Source organism: Malus domestica, chromosome 07 (genome assembly GCF_042453785.1).
Source record: "Malus domestica chromosome 07, GDT2T_hap1".
In the NCBI taxonomy this organism is placed as follows: domain Eukaryota; kingdom Viridiplantae; phylum Streptophyta; class Magnoliopsida; order Rosales; family Rosaceae; genus Malus; species Malus domestica.
In genome coordinates this window covers 6157060-6170855 of record NC_091667.1, presented here as the reverse complement: position 1 = coordinate 6170855, position 13796 = coordinate 6157060, and positions in this window count along the sequence as shown.

Genomic DNA, 13796 nt, shown 5'->3' with positions numbered 1-13796 from the left:
ATGAGTAACCCTATCTCATAGCAAACAGGCAACAGACCTAAACTGATAACAAAAAAAAATCTTGGATTAATCATAAAGGATGATCACATTTCTGGTTTAAATCTTTCTCAAAAGAGTAGAAATCGGAGTTATTCATTTAAAATTTCCTTTTTGGTGGCGAATAATACGAAAGCATCCATATGGGAAGAGTGATTCATGAGGAAGGATGGAAGGAGGAGGTCTGAAAACAAGACGCAATGTACTAATTATTAAGACATTTAACCACTTGCAAATGAATTTTATATACTAAATAAAAGTAATATATGGCATTCTGCAATTCAATTACATTATGCGGAATTAACGATTTTAGAGAAAGTACATAGTAGTTGAATCAACTGAACAACTTCAACCACTACAGTTAGTGGTTGGGGACGAATTTCAAGTCCATATCTCACACGACACATCTTGTGTTCAATTTCTAGCGTTGGTAAATCGCACAATGATAGTCAGGGAAGACTAAGATGCATTTGTGAATCTTCTTGACCCTCGAAAAAATGGATTACTGTGACAATACTAATAGTTGATTCTTTTAGAAGAAAAAAAATTCCAACTGAAGTTGACAACTTCTCTAGGAAAGTAGCGAGTGGTTTTAGGTTTAGACATGTCAACTAATTTGACGCCACAAACACTAAAAGCTTGTATGGATAATGGATGTGGCAATCGTTCTTTACAAAGCATCCTAACGAGCTTTCCACAACATTGTACTAGCTTATCCCTTTGTGTTTGACAGAAATCATCTTGTTTTTGGTCCAATAAAATTTGTTGTATTTATTTTTTTCTACACAATGATATATTTACATTAAGGAAGTGACAAATTTGAGCTAAACCACGTAACAAGCTCTTATTCGATGAAAATCGAACTTAAGACCTCTCGTTTACAATTACAAATAAAAATGAATAATACTGGACCATAATACTAAATGATAAGTTGACAATTAGCGCATCACATGCATAATACATAATTTGGTTTAGCAATGTGATTTCAATACATTGGACGTTGACATTAATGGGTTGGGCAATGTTGTCCACCCACCTATTTTTACTTCTCATACACCTTTTGTAATTTATGTCCTTTGAGCTACTACAATTCATTTGATCTGGCAATCAGAAAATAAAAAGAATATGCGAGAAGTAAAACGGACTGTGTGGATAGCACATCCTTAGTAGGTTATTTTATGCATGAAAATTGTATTTTTTTTGCAACAATCAACAAACATGCATGTACCACCTCAACCATTCACGTTGCAGCATTAATCACCAATACAATTGTATTTTTTGGCTTTGATAATGCATAGTTGTTGACATTAAACAATCATTATTAAATCTAAACTTGTTTATTATCTTATTATACCACCCTGAAAGCATTACTTATTACTTGATATTCTTAATCCCAATTATCTGGAAGATTTAGTTGAATCTTACTTAATATATAATGAATTGATCTAGTCAATGGCAATTTGACTAATTAAAATGAATGGAGCTGCCAAAGGCGTGCTTGTGTAATAAAAGACAAAGTTACCAAAAAGAAAAAATAAAATGGTTATCAAAAGGGCCTAACATGTTAGTTTTTCAAGGTCAGCCTGCGACACTTCTTGACTTTTTATAAGTAAGGAGCTATTATCTAAGAACCATAGTATGAGAATTACATGAAAAACAATAATAATAAAATTTTGCACACATGTCAAATTGTAGTTTAGCTGTAAAGGAGCCCAATATATGGTAACTTATTTTAATCATTCCGTGAAAAATCTCTATTAAATAAGGATAAAATAATAAAAATATCCTCAATTTTGTCAAATCATTTTGATCCATTGTTTATTTAATTGAGAATATTTTTGTCATTTTGGTCTTTATTTAACAGAATTTTTCATGGAAGAACCAAAATGATTGATGGTGAACAAACTAAGAGACCATTTCTATTGATTTCAAATCTCATGATCAAAGTGAGGAGTTATGCCAATCTCAAGGATCATTTTGGCTAAAAAAACCTTCATTTTTTTTAACAAACGATATTATCTATGTTAAGAGGGAGGGGGATAAGCTTAGCTTCATAGTAGATTAGCAATAATGTCATTTAGACGATCTGGGGTTGATCATCTAGATGAGCCAACTTTATTTTCTTTTATTGTTTTTATCCCGTACTCTTATTTCCTATGTTTTTACTATAAATTTAATTTCCTGTCTTTAATAACTTTAGATTTTCAATTTTTAAGTTAAAAAAATTGTAAAACGAACTAGAAAAATTGAATCAAAATTAAATCAAACAGACCAAAAAATCAAAAAAACCAAACCCGTACATAAATTTTGTTATGGTTTTCAGTTTCGACAAAAAAATCGAATGGATTAGAATCGAACCCACACCTAACGACTAGACCATAAGGTTATCTGCAGGGGCTAAAAACTCAAATTTAGCATCGCATTTTCAACTATCTAATTCACCTATGCATGAGGTTAGACAATTTTTTTTCCTCCGATGGTAAGAGACCTATAATTCCCACTTCCAACTTTTGTATTTCATTGATTTTTTATTTTTTTTATTTTTGCTAATAATTTTGGAATTAAATTCTATATAATCTATCTTGTTTTATTTTTGTGAACATTTTTATGTAAACAAATTCAAATTCCGAGCAAAAAATAATTAGTGAGAAAATTGATTTTTTTTTTATTGATTAGTAAACAAATGGATGTGTATGTATAGTGTATTGGAGTTGGATATGATATGGATTAATTAATAATATTGTTATGATCGTTTGATTTAAATTTGAACCATCAGAATTTTTTTTTTTACTGTTATTGAATTTGAGCCATTGGATTAAAACTGTTGGAAACTGATGTAGCTGGGCATACCTCATTGGATAAAAACCTAGAGTGCGCTGCTCTGATGCCTTTCTTGCACGGAGCTCGCATGGGTTGTCTTCACATCGTCTGCCTCTTGCGATTGGGTCATCGGCCCACTTGTTTCTCTTATCCATTTGGGGTGGGAAGCAACCCCAAATTCTCACCTCATACCCTAAATCACAAAATTCCCACCCCCAAAATACATGGCTAAAGGAAGTTTTGGCCCAAATTTTAGGATTTTTGTGTTTCCCACCTCTGATTGGAGATAGCCAAATACCAAATGACAAGTTGATACTTAGCTCATGACATGTGATGAGTCGATTTAATACTATAGATTTTCCTCTATTCTTGGTATATTTTGGTGAGATTTTGATGTTTTGTTATGTATTGTTAATGTAGGACATGCGAATCATTTATGAGCATAAAGTATTGAAACAGTGGAATTTTTCAGTGATTCCAATTGGAACAAGTTCGTTAGTCTATCAAGAAGGTTATATCAAAATTTCATAATTTTATCCCAAAACATTTGATCGTGGGGAATTAATTTATACCCAGCGTGCAATGCTGATAGATTGGACTATAGAGCTTGTTTATGACTTTCCGGTTGGAAGATGATGGATTTTGGACTTGGGCTCTTCTTGGGACTTGAAGAGGAGGTTCTAATCCTTAATTTAAGTCGTTTTGGACTTGTTTTGGAGCCTTAAAGGTAAAAACAAATGTGGCTATTTCTTTGCTGGGTAGATTTCCTAGTCAAATTTGGAGTGTGTTTTTAAGTTATCATTTTGTTATTATATTTCCTAGTTTTTGGAATACCTTTTCTAGCAAGGGTTTTAATTTGTAGTACATAAATAAGGCTATTTAGTCGTTAAGGTTGTCTACACACTATTTTGGAGAATTTCGGACTTTTTACCTACAAGGTGCTTTCAATCATTTTTTTAGTTAATGATAAAGGTTTTTATTATGATTGTTCGTAACTAGTCATTTTGATAAGGTGAGGCCATGAGCCTTAGCATGAATATGTGATTTTATTAATTTTCTTATGAATGCATGCTTGCTTTGAATTATTAATCACTGTGATTAAACTATCTAAATGTCTTAATGATCTACGACCACTAAGGTATTGAGACAAGTAATTTGATGCAATTTCTGTTGGAACATCACCCTGAAATTGAGGAGGGCTTCTTGTGATTTGTAATTGTAAGTTCACTTAAGACGAATATCACGCTCTTCAGGGTTGCATGGTTTTTCAAAGGGTTTTCACAAAACTTAATGAGTTTTGCATGTTTATATTTGATCTGAACATCATAGATGGGTTGCATGTTAGATATACGTTTCCACTTGAACATCACAAGGAAAATATGCATTAGGAAAACCGAAAGCCTAACCTTCAAAGTATGTATGTGGAAATTCATAAGTAGTAAAAGTGCATGTGATTGTTAGTGGTGACGGTGGAACCCTAATGCTTAAATTGGTTTTCCAAAACCGTTTTCTTTTGTTTTCTTTACTTTGCTGATTTCTTTAATTGTTTTTATTTAAATTCATTTTTATTACTTTAAATCACAAAATCAACTTTTTCCAACCTTTGTTTTAAGTAGTTAATTAAGAATTGGTTTAAATACAAATTATTCATTCAATCTTTGTGGAGAATGACCTTGCTTGAGTAGCTATACTACGATAACCTTGTACTCTTGCAAGTATTTTTAAATGTTTTTATCCCTACTTTTACATATGGTAAAAATCCTATCAACATGCATAATACATAATTTGGTTTATCAATGGTGATTTCTCTTACCGTTACAATCCATTGGCCGTTAACATTAATGGATTATTTTATGCATGTGAATTGTATTTTTTGCAACAATCAATAAACATGCATGCACCACCTCAACCCTTGACGTTGCACCAATAATCACCAGTCCCGTTATATTTTAAGGCTTTCATAATCCGTGGTTGTATTATTAAATTAGATGATCCTAGTCAGTGGCAATTTGACTAATTAAAATGAATGGAGATGCCAAAGGCGTCCGTCTCCTTGTGTAAGAAAAGACAAAGTTACTAAAACTATTTAAGTGATTATGCTGATACACCATGCATGCAAAGTTGCCTTTTACCGTAATCTATTGTCTCGAGACAAAAAATGGATCAAATTATTAGACAAATCCAAATATTTAGATTGAACTCAGCAATTTTCTACCTACTTAAGAAAATGTCGCCAATATTACAAGATAGTAAACTCAACTCAAGCCTACAGAATTATAAGGCTTATTATCATCGAGGGAAACGACATATGCACATCGTTTTTTAATTAGTATCTTAAAAAAAAAAAAAATTAAAAAACTAATCTCTATCATGCTTGAGCGCTTTGTATTTGTTTTTACTGTTGTTGGCCAAAACCTTGAAATTATGGGGCTCAATAGATAGTGAATACCAAGTTCATTCTTCTTCATTTGTTCTCATCTCCTACCACCCTCTTCATCATACTTTCGTCGTATATAAGCACAGAAAGTGAAATAAAAATAAAAATTGAAATGGTTATCAAAGTGGCCTAACGTGTTAGTTTTCAAGGTCTAAACCCGCAACACTTCATGACTTCTTATATGTAAGAACTATTACCTAATAATCATAATATGAGAATTACCAACTCATTAAAATGAAAAACAATAAAGATAAAAATTATACACACATGTCAAACTGTCCCAATATTTTTCTTGGGGAAGTACTTTTACCATCCTAGATATTAAAGAACCTACTTGTCCACCCATTTTTTACTAGTGTTTTATAAAATCGACAATATCACTGAAATATCGACCAATATTTCAGTTTTTCCAGCCATCGACATAAATATTGTTGGGGGCTAAAACAATAACTTACTAAGAGCATCAGGTGCGAAAGAAACCCACACGATAACCCAATCCAATTTTCTCACAATTCTCCACTAATTCAACCTTTAAATCACTACACTTTGTACGATTGGAAAATGCTAAATTTTTGCAAACTAAAAAATATTTTGAATACCTCATCGCTTGGGTTGGTTAGGTGAAGAAAACGAGCATTGCGAAATATGCAACAAAAGAAGGATTAAACACAAGACAAATATGTAAGATATATTGTTCTCTTTACGTTTGAATGAGTTGTAGAAAAATGAGTTTGTGTTTTTATTTTATCAATGGGTGTAAAGATAAACTTACATATTGAATTGGGTTTGTGAGGATAGTTTAGGTTGTAAATTTGGGTTTAGAGAGATATTGATGGTTTAATTAAAATTGATATGGATGTAGAAAGTAAGTTTGATGTAGAAATAGGTCATATGAGTTTAAATAAAATTTCCCGATAGAATTTTATTTCGGTTTCTATTTTGGATCTGATTGCGGTTGTTCTAGATCTATTTGGATTAGGCCCATCATTTAATGGTCTAGTTCTATTTAGGCTCATCATTGCGGTTGTTCTAGGTCTATTTGGATCAGACCCATCATTTAATCCGGTCTAGATCTATTTAGAGCAAGTCAATCTCTAAAAAAATGCGCTAGCACCCAGCCCATTTAATCCACTCAATGAACAGTGATAGATTCTAATGAACAGTAATAGGCCAAATGCATCTCCACCCCTAAAAAATGCGCTGGCACAAAGTCTAAAAAATGTGATGGCACAAACAATCTCCACCCCTACAAAATGTGCTAGCACCTAGCCCATTTAAAATATTATTAATTTTTTATAAAATAATAAATAATAAAATAGTTTTAATTTCGGATAGGATTTTTAACCAATCTCGTCATGCCACGTGTCATTATCCGAACGTATTATTTGGTGAGTTTATGTAATCTTATTTGATGTGTTTAAATAAAGTACAAAAAATTAATTTGAAATTACATAAAGTTTTAAAAATAAATAAGAAATTACATAAAGTACTAATAATAAATAATAAATTACACAAATTACTAATAATAAATAAAAAATTACATAAAGTACTACCAATAAATAAGAAATTGCATAAAGTACTAAAAATAAATAAGAAATTACATCTATTAATAAAAATAAATAAGAAATTTCATAAAGTACTAAAAATAAAGACGAAATTACATAAAGTACTAAAAATTAAGACGAAATTAAATAAAGTACTAGAAATAAATACGAAATTATACAAAGTCTGTAGAGCTAGGATATGTGGTGCTAGGATCTGTGTAGCTAGAACCCCCTCGACTTGTTTCCACATCTCTTGCACACCTCCTTCACACCACGTCTCTTTTTTCTGATGTCCAAAAATATTTTGAATTCGGAGACAGTCCTACTAGAGGCTTGTTCATAGTGTCACAATCTGCTTGAGCCATTCTTTCTTCTCTAAGCATCTCGTTTTCTCGATTAAGTGATTCTTTAATCATCTTGTTTTCTCGATTAAGTATTTCTCTTTGTCTTTCAGCTACCGCATCACATCTCTTAGTAGCTGCTAATATTGCTGCCATAGTAGCATCTTTTTCCTCATCTCTAGCCGCTTCCTGCTCCATGTTCAATTCACCTTAGCGAGCAAGTTCGTCCATATATTTAGTGCAGTCATTTTTGGAAGAACTACCTTTTTTCTTTGGTGCCTTTTAACCTTGAGGCCTGAGGGACTGACGAGTCGGTTGGGTCTCCGGCACTTCTTCAGGCGTCCCTTCTGTCTCTTTAAATGTGTCGCCTTCTTGTTCAGCCGTGTCTGCTTTTGGCGAACTATGTAGACCCATGTCGTGCATGACAACTTTTGGACCGGTTGCCACAATTATGTATTTGGGGCAATCTTTGACAATTTGCCAACATTCTCATTTTTGCTGAATGATTTGTTGTGGTTCTTCGCATTATAGAATGCTTGTGCTTGTAGTGTCTTTAAATGTGGGATAAGAGAGTATTATAAAATGCGGGTGTAACACAAATAAATAAATTAAAATATTGATGCGGATGGAATACATATAAATAAATAAAAATATTGTCACTTGATCCCCTAAATTTATCCCACTAAGCAGATTACCGGAAGCATGAGAGATAGCGTTTTTCCAACAAGTAAATGATGCATTGTGTTTTTTCCAACAACCTTGAAGACCTTGACTACTTTTGGCGTCTTTTCCATGTACATCGCAAAATGCTTTTGTAATTTTACTCCACATTTCTGGCTTATCCATCTCATTACCGGTAATCGGGTCATGAGTGGTGTGAACCCAGCATTCACACAACGTAACATCTTCGATGAGCTTCCATGCAGTCATTTTTTTCTCTAAAAAATTATATGAAAGCTTTGGTAGAAAGTGTTGAAAATATTGAAATGTGGTGTAAGGTGGAAGATGATGATTAGGTATTTATAGAAATTTATTTTTTTAAATTTATTTTCTGTATTTTTTAACAAATTTTAATCATTTTTAATAAATTTGTTATAAAATTTAATTTAGTTAATTAATCTGGACCGTTGGATTTGAAAAAGATTCAAATCCAACAGCCTATACGTTGACACGTGGCCAATGGTCATAATTCTGACTGTTGTGCCTTTTTTTTTTGGGGGGGGAACGTGGACCGTTGATCTCTGGATCGAACGGTCCAAATCAAGCCACATTACTAACCATTGGATGTCAAATTCAAATTTTGTTGACAGTTAGAAATCCAACGGTCCAAAAAAAACTAGCCGTTGGAAATCCAACGGCCCAGGATGGGCCACGTGGCCTCCCCATCATATCGGGCCCTACGCATGCGGACCCCGCCTCTGATTTCTTGTCGGTGACACGCGCCCAGTCGCTCGTGCTTCCCACGTGCCTGGCACAAAAAAAATTTAAAATGCCCTCCGACGTCACGCTGGCGTCAGCATGACGTTAGATGGGCCGTCCCATGGGTCTGTCGATTTTGGGCCAGCCTATGGCCTGGCTTGGATTGGGTGCTAGCTTATTAGGCTGGGGTGGAGCAAAAAAAGGGGAGGTTGGTCCATTTTTCAAGCTGGGTGCTAGCCTATTAGGTTGGGGTGGAACTGCACTTAGCCTCATCATTTGGACCTGGCGGGATCGAATCCCTGTAATTATTATTTTATTTTGGAAAACACCTAACTCTTCAATTTTCTATAAAATAAAATTATATTTATTCCCATATATACAACTATTGTAAAACACGGTGTTGAACAAGTTAATCGTTCTCACACACCTTTTTTTCTTTTATTCTGAAGAAAAAATACAATGGAGGAAGAAATCGACATCATGGTGACTATGAAGTCGAAAAGGCAAATGTACTTTGTATGTATTTTCAAGTTTTAATTTGACTCTTTGACGAGAAAATTTTGCTGGATCGCAGCTCGAGCGATGAACCAAAGCCGTAACCCACCTGATTCTGGGTTTTAAAGGTAACCGCAAAATGAAACCATGTGCAGCTGCACAAGCTGCAGGAAAAAGAGGCAATTTGCTGAAGTGATCGCTCTAATTGTATCTCCACGTTTTAATTATTTTATTTGGGTTGCTAACTTCACGGTAGAGTACTCGGCTTTTAAGTGCTGCTAGCATCATTTACACATATGTATGAAGTAAAGATTCATCCATACCATCTTTTACACATTGGTTGTAAAAATGATTAGTTTTTAATAACAACGACATATTGATCATATCTGGACCGAAACAATGATGACATAACAACCACACAACGATGATAAATGACGACATGCTAAAAAATAATCATTTCTGCAATCAAATGTAAAAAAGTGACCATTCCAGCTAATTTTCAAAAAAGAAAAGGTCTGGTATGTGTGACAGGGTGCCAAAGCATATTTAGATCATGTTGAGAGTGATGTTCAAATTTTATTTGTAATGTATAAATTTTTATAACATTCATGTCAGTGTAGAATTTTTAAGTTGTATTGGAGCTGATGTCGCATCACATTGGCTTTGATCTAGTAATTTGTTTATTGGTTGAATTATACGGCAACTAAATAGTTGAGATTTAAAATAGAACATTTTATAATTATAGAAATCAAATTTAACAATTAAAATACTTGTACCATTCAACGCTATTCAACATTAAAGTTGGACGCTCCATCTAGTTGCTCTTTATTTTATGTTATTTTTATTCTCGGGCATTTGTTAGCCTCAAATACACCGATACGGTGACAATTCATTTGGTAAAGTTGGTGTTCTATATTTTGTTGAAGTTTCTTTGAATTATGAACCTCTTGAATTTATCCAAAATGTCCTAGTTGAGGTTTGTACCAATTTTTAATATTCTAATATAATCGCTACCATAGGAGACTTTTTTTCTTCTTGTTAGTGCAATGAATATATTTGGAAAGATTGTTTCAGCTGGCTCACATACGTGTCCACTCAAATCGTCATATGCTAATATAGACATTGGGTCAAGAGACTAAAAAATAGTTTTGAATCTTACACCAGCTTTTAGTCTTAAAGTGATGTTTTTTTTTTGTTAAATAAAAAGTGAAGTGTTTAAGGATTAATATGAAGTTTTTGTAATTAACAAGTAAAATTCCTTAAATTTAGATAATTATACATGTTTCCTTCTCTTTTATTTATTTATTTTGTTTTGTTCTATTTTATGGCTTTTGTTCATTTAATTAAAAGTTAACTGATTAGGAGTGCTTGTGTTTCTAATTGAAAGTGGACGGTGAATATCTGAATGAATTTTTTGAGAAAAGATACAAAACTTTGAAAGATACAAAGTTATCGTGACAGCTTACATACATATAGTGAAAACGTGCCCCCTGATTTGGGTCTGTGCATGCATGCATGCTTATAAGCAAATTTTATATAGTAGCATGAACAAGAAGCAAGAATAAGCAAATTTTGAGCACTGTTAAAAACAATTCCACCGCTTAGGGCAATAGTTATCCAAGTAATTGAGTAACAGAAATAAATTTCTTAGTAAATACATAAGTGCATTTTCACCGAATTAATTGATATTAAGAAATTATTTAAATATAATAATAATTAAAAGATAATATTCTGTTTAATTTCGGATAAAATGTTTAACCAATTTTGTAACATCACTTGTAATTTTTTTTGTTCAATTTTCGATTAGATTTTTAACCAATCTCGTAGCGCCAAGCGTCAATGATCCTATAAAATTCTTGTGAGTAGATTTCCGATTAGATTTTTAACCAATTTCGTCGCATCACGTGTCACTATTCATTTAGAATCTTTGTGAATAGATTTTTGATAAGATTTTCAATCAATCCCGTCATGCCATGTGTCACTATCAATTTAGAATCTTTGTGGATAAATTTTCAACCATTCATGGCGACAAGTGCCAATATCCATTGTAATTGGCATTTTGAATTTGCTGATTGTGTTAAATGGGGATATTCTTTAGCATATGCATCCATTCCCATGTATGTCACCTTGCGTGCGAGTAATTGGACGGATGAGGGCCACTCTGTAAAGAATAAATGGTGTCTTTGGTGGTTGAGCGATAAAACCCTATGCTAAAACCGTGCGTATATTAGCGAGAGCTCCTTGCATTGAAGAGAGAGACCATAAACTCTTGGCTATAAAAATTGCAACCAACCCATATATCTCTGCTTGTGCGTGATAACGAGACAAAGCTAGAGAGAGAATGAGAGAGAGCATAAGAAATTCCTTCACCGAGGAGGGAGAGGAAAATCTCAAAACCTTCAAACCCTCTCACTCTTTCATAGCCAAAATACACTGCAAAAGAAAGGTATTGACTCTTATAATTACTTGTCTCTGCATTTTATTTTTGTACATGTTTTTTTAAGCAATTTCTTGTTTCAAATAATCATGTCCATTCGGAGGATCCACCTCGCCTGACGTATTTTTCCAGTAATGTTTTACTTTTCACGTCAAAATGTCATCCTCTTGTGCACCCAAAACTCAAAATGATCTAAAAATTATCTGAGACGCCCAGAATAAAACCCTTGAATTTTTGGTCCTCCCACCCCAGTGGCCAACGGCGAACCAACAACGAACCCAGTCGCCATCCTCTATGTTTTCTCTCACTGTCCAAACACTCATGATCCATTAGCCGACAAACCACAGACAAATCTCTAAATTTTTTTTCTTTTTCTTTTCACAAAAATACGTGAGGAAAATTAACAAAGAAATCTCCAAATCATCATTTATCTCTCTTCTCCACTCTCCTACTCAGCAAGACGCACTTTGAATTGATGCTGCACTATGAACTGATGTTGCACTTTGAACTAATGATGCACTTTATACTGATGTTGCACTTTGTAAATTAATTCTGGTTTTACTTTCTATTTGTAAATTGATTTTTAAACATCTGAAAAAGAAAATGAATATGCGTCTAAATTTTGTGATTAAAAACATTAACCGTCTAGCTTTGATGTTGCACTTTGTAAATTAATTCTGGTTCTACTTTTCGTAAATTGGTTCTGCACAATTATGCATCTACATTGTGTGTTAACAACCAATTATGCATCTACCTTGTTTGCTAAATGATGATGCATCTACTTTTGTGCTAAGTGATATTGCATCTATTTGTTTGCTAAGTGATGTTGCATCTACTTGTGTGCTTAGTGATGCTGCATTTAGCTTGCGTGCTTAGTGATGTTACATCTAGCTTGTGTGCTTAGTGATGCTGCATCTAGCTTATGTGTTATGCATTTGCCCTTTGCATCTTATTTGTCATTTATATTTCTTATTATTTGATAATTTATTGTATGCATGATCGTTTCATTTTTTTTTTATGAAGATGACGACAAAAGTAAAACATTTTGCAATAAAAAAGAAATCAGCTCCAAAATTTCCTGCTGTAAAGGGTCGAGTAACAGATGAGAACTATGCTCAAATAAGACTAAATATCTTGGCTTTTGCAGAACTAATACAAGAGCTCAAGCCAAAACTTGAACAAAAACCAGAAGTCTTGGCATTCATATATAAGTCACCTTTTGGCAGACTAGTGAAAGCTTACCTAAAAGGTGAATTACAAATGTAGAAATCAAATTGGGATATCATACATATAGTGAACTGGTATGACATTGAAAATGGAATCTTCAAATTCAAAAATAGATATTGCAAAGTAAATGCTGATAATATCCAACGCATATTTGGGATCCCAAACCGAGGCAAAGAAGCCCCTTAGTCAACCAAAGACTAAAGAATCCCAAAGTCGAAAGAAAACACATTTGTTGACAAATACTTCTCGGAAATGACAAGAATTGGTAGAAGTGAAATTGCACAAGCAATTCAAGTTGCATTTGATACTGGGACAACAGAAGGAGATTAAGATGCAGGCTGCCTTATAATTCTATATTTGCTTAATACAAATCTGCTTGGGAGCATAGCGGAGAAATTTCCTTTGAGTTTGGCCAAGAATTACAACTCCATCGATAACATAAATCAGTACAACTGGGCCAAGGAAACATTGGGGAAACTCCTTTGTAGAACCAAGTATCTTGCTGTTTCCTTGGTCCAGTTGTACTGATTTATGTTATCGATGGAGTTGCAATTCTTGGCCAAACTCCAAGGGAGTTTCCCCGTTGAGCTCCCAAGCAGATTTGTGTTGAGCAAGTATATAATTATAAGGCAGACTGCATCTTAATCTCCTTTTGTTGTCCCAATATCAAATGCAACTTGAATTGCTTGTGCAATTTCTCTTCTACCAATTCTTGTCATTTCCAAGAAGTATTTGTCAACAAATCTGTTTTCTTTCAATTTTGGGATTCTTGAGTCTCTTGTTGACTGAGGGGCTTCTTTGCCTCGGTTTGGGATCCCAAATATACGTTGGATATCATCAACATTTACTTTGCAATATCCATTTTTGAATTTGAACATTCCCTTTTCAATGTCATACTAGTGATGTATGACATCCCAATCTAATTTCTTCATTTGTAATTCACCTTTTAGGTAAGCTTTCACTAGTGTGCCAAAAGGTAACTTATATATGAATGCCAAGACTTCTAGTTTTTCTTCAAGTTTTGGCTTGAGCTCTTGTAT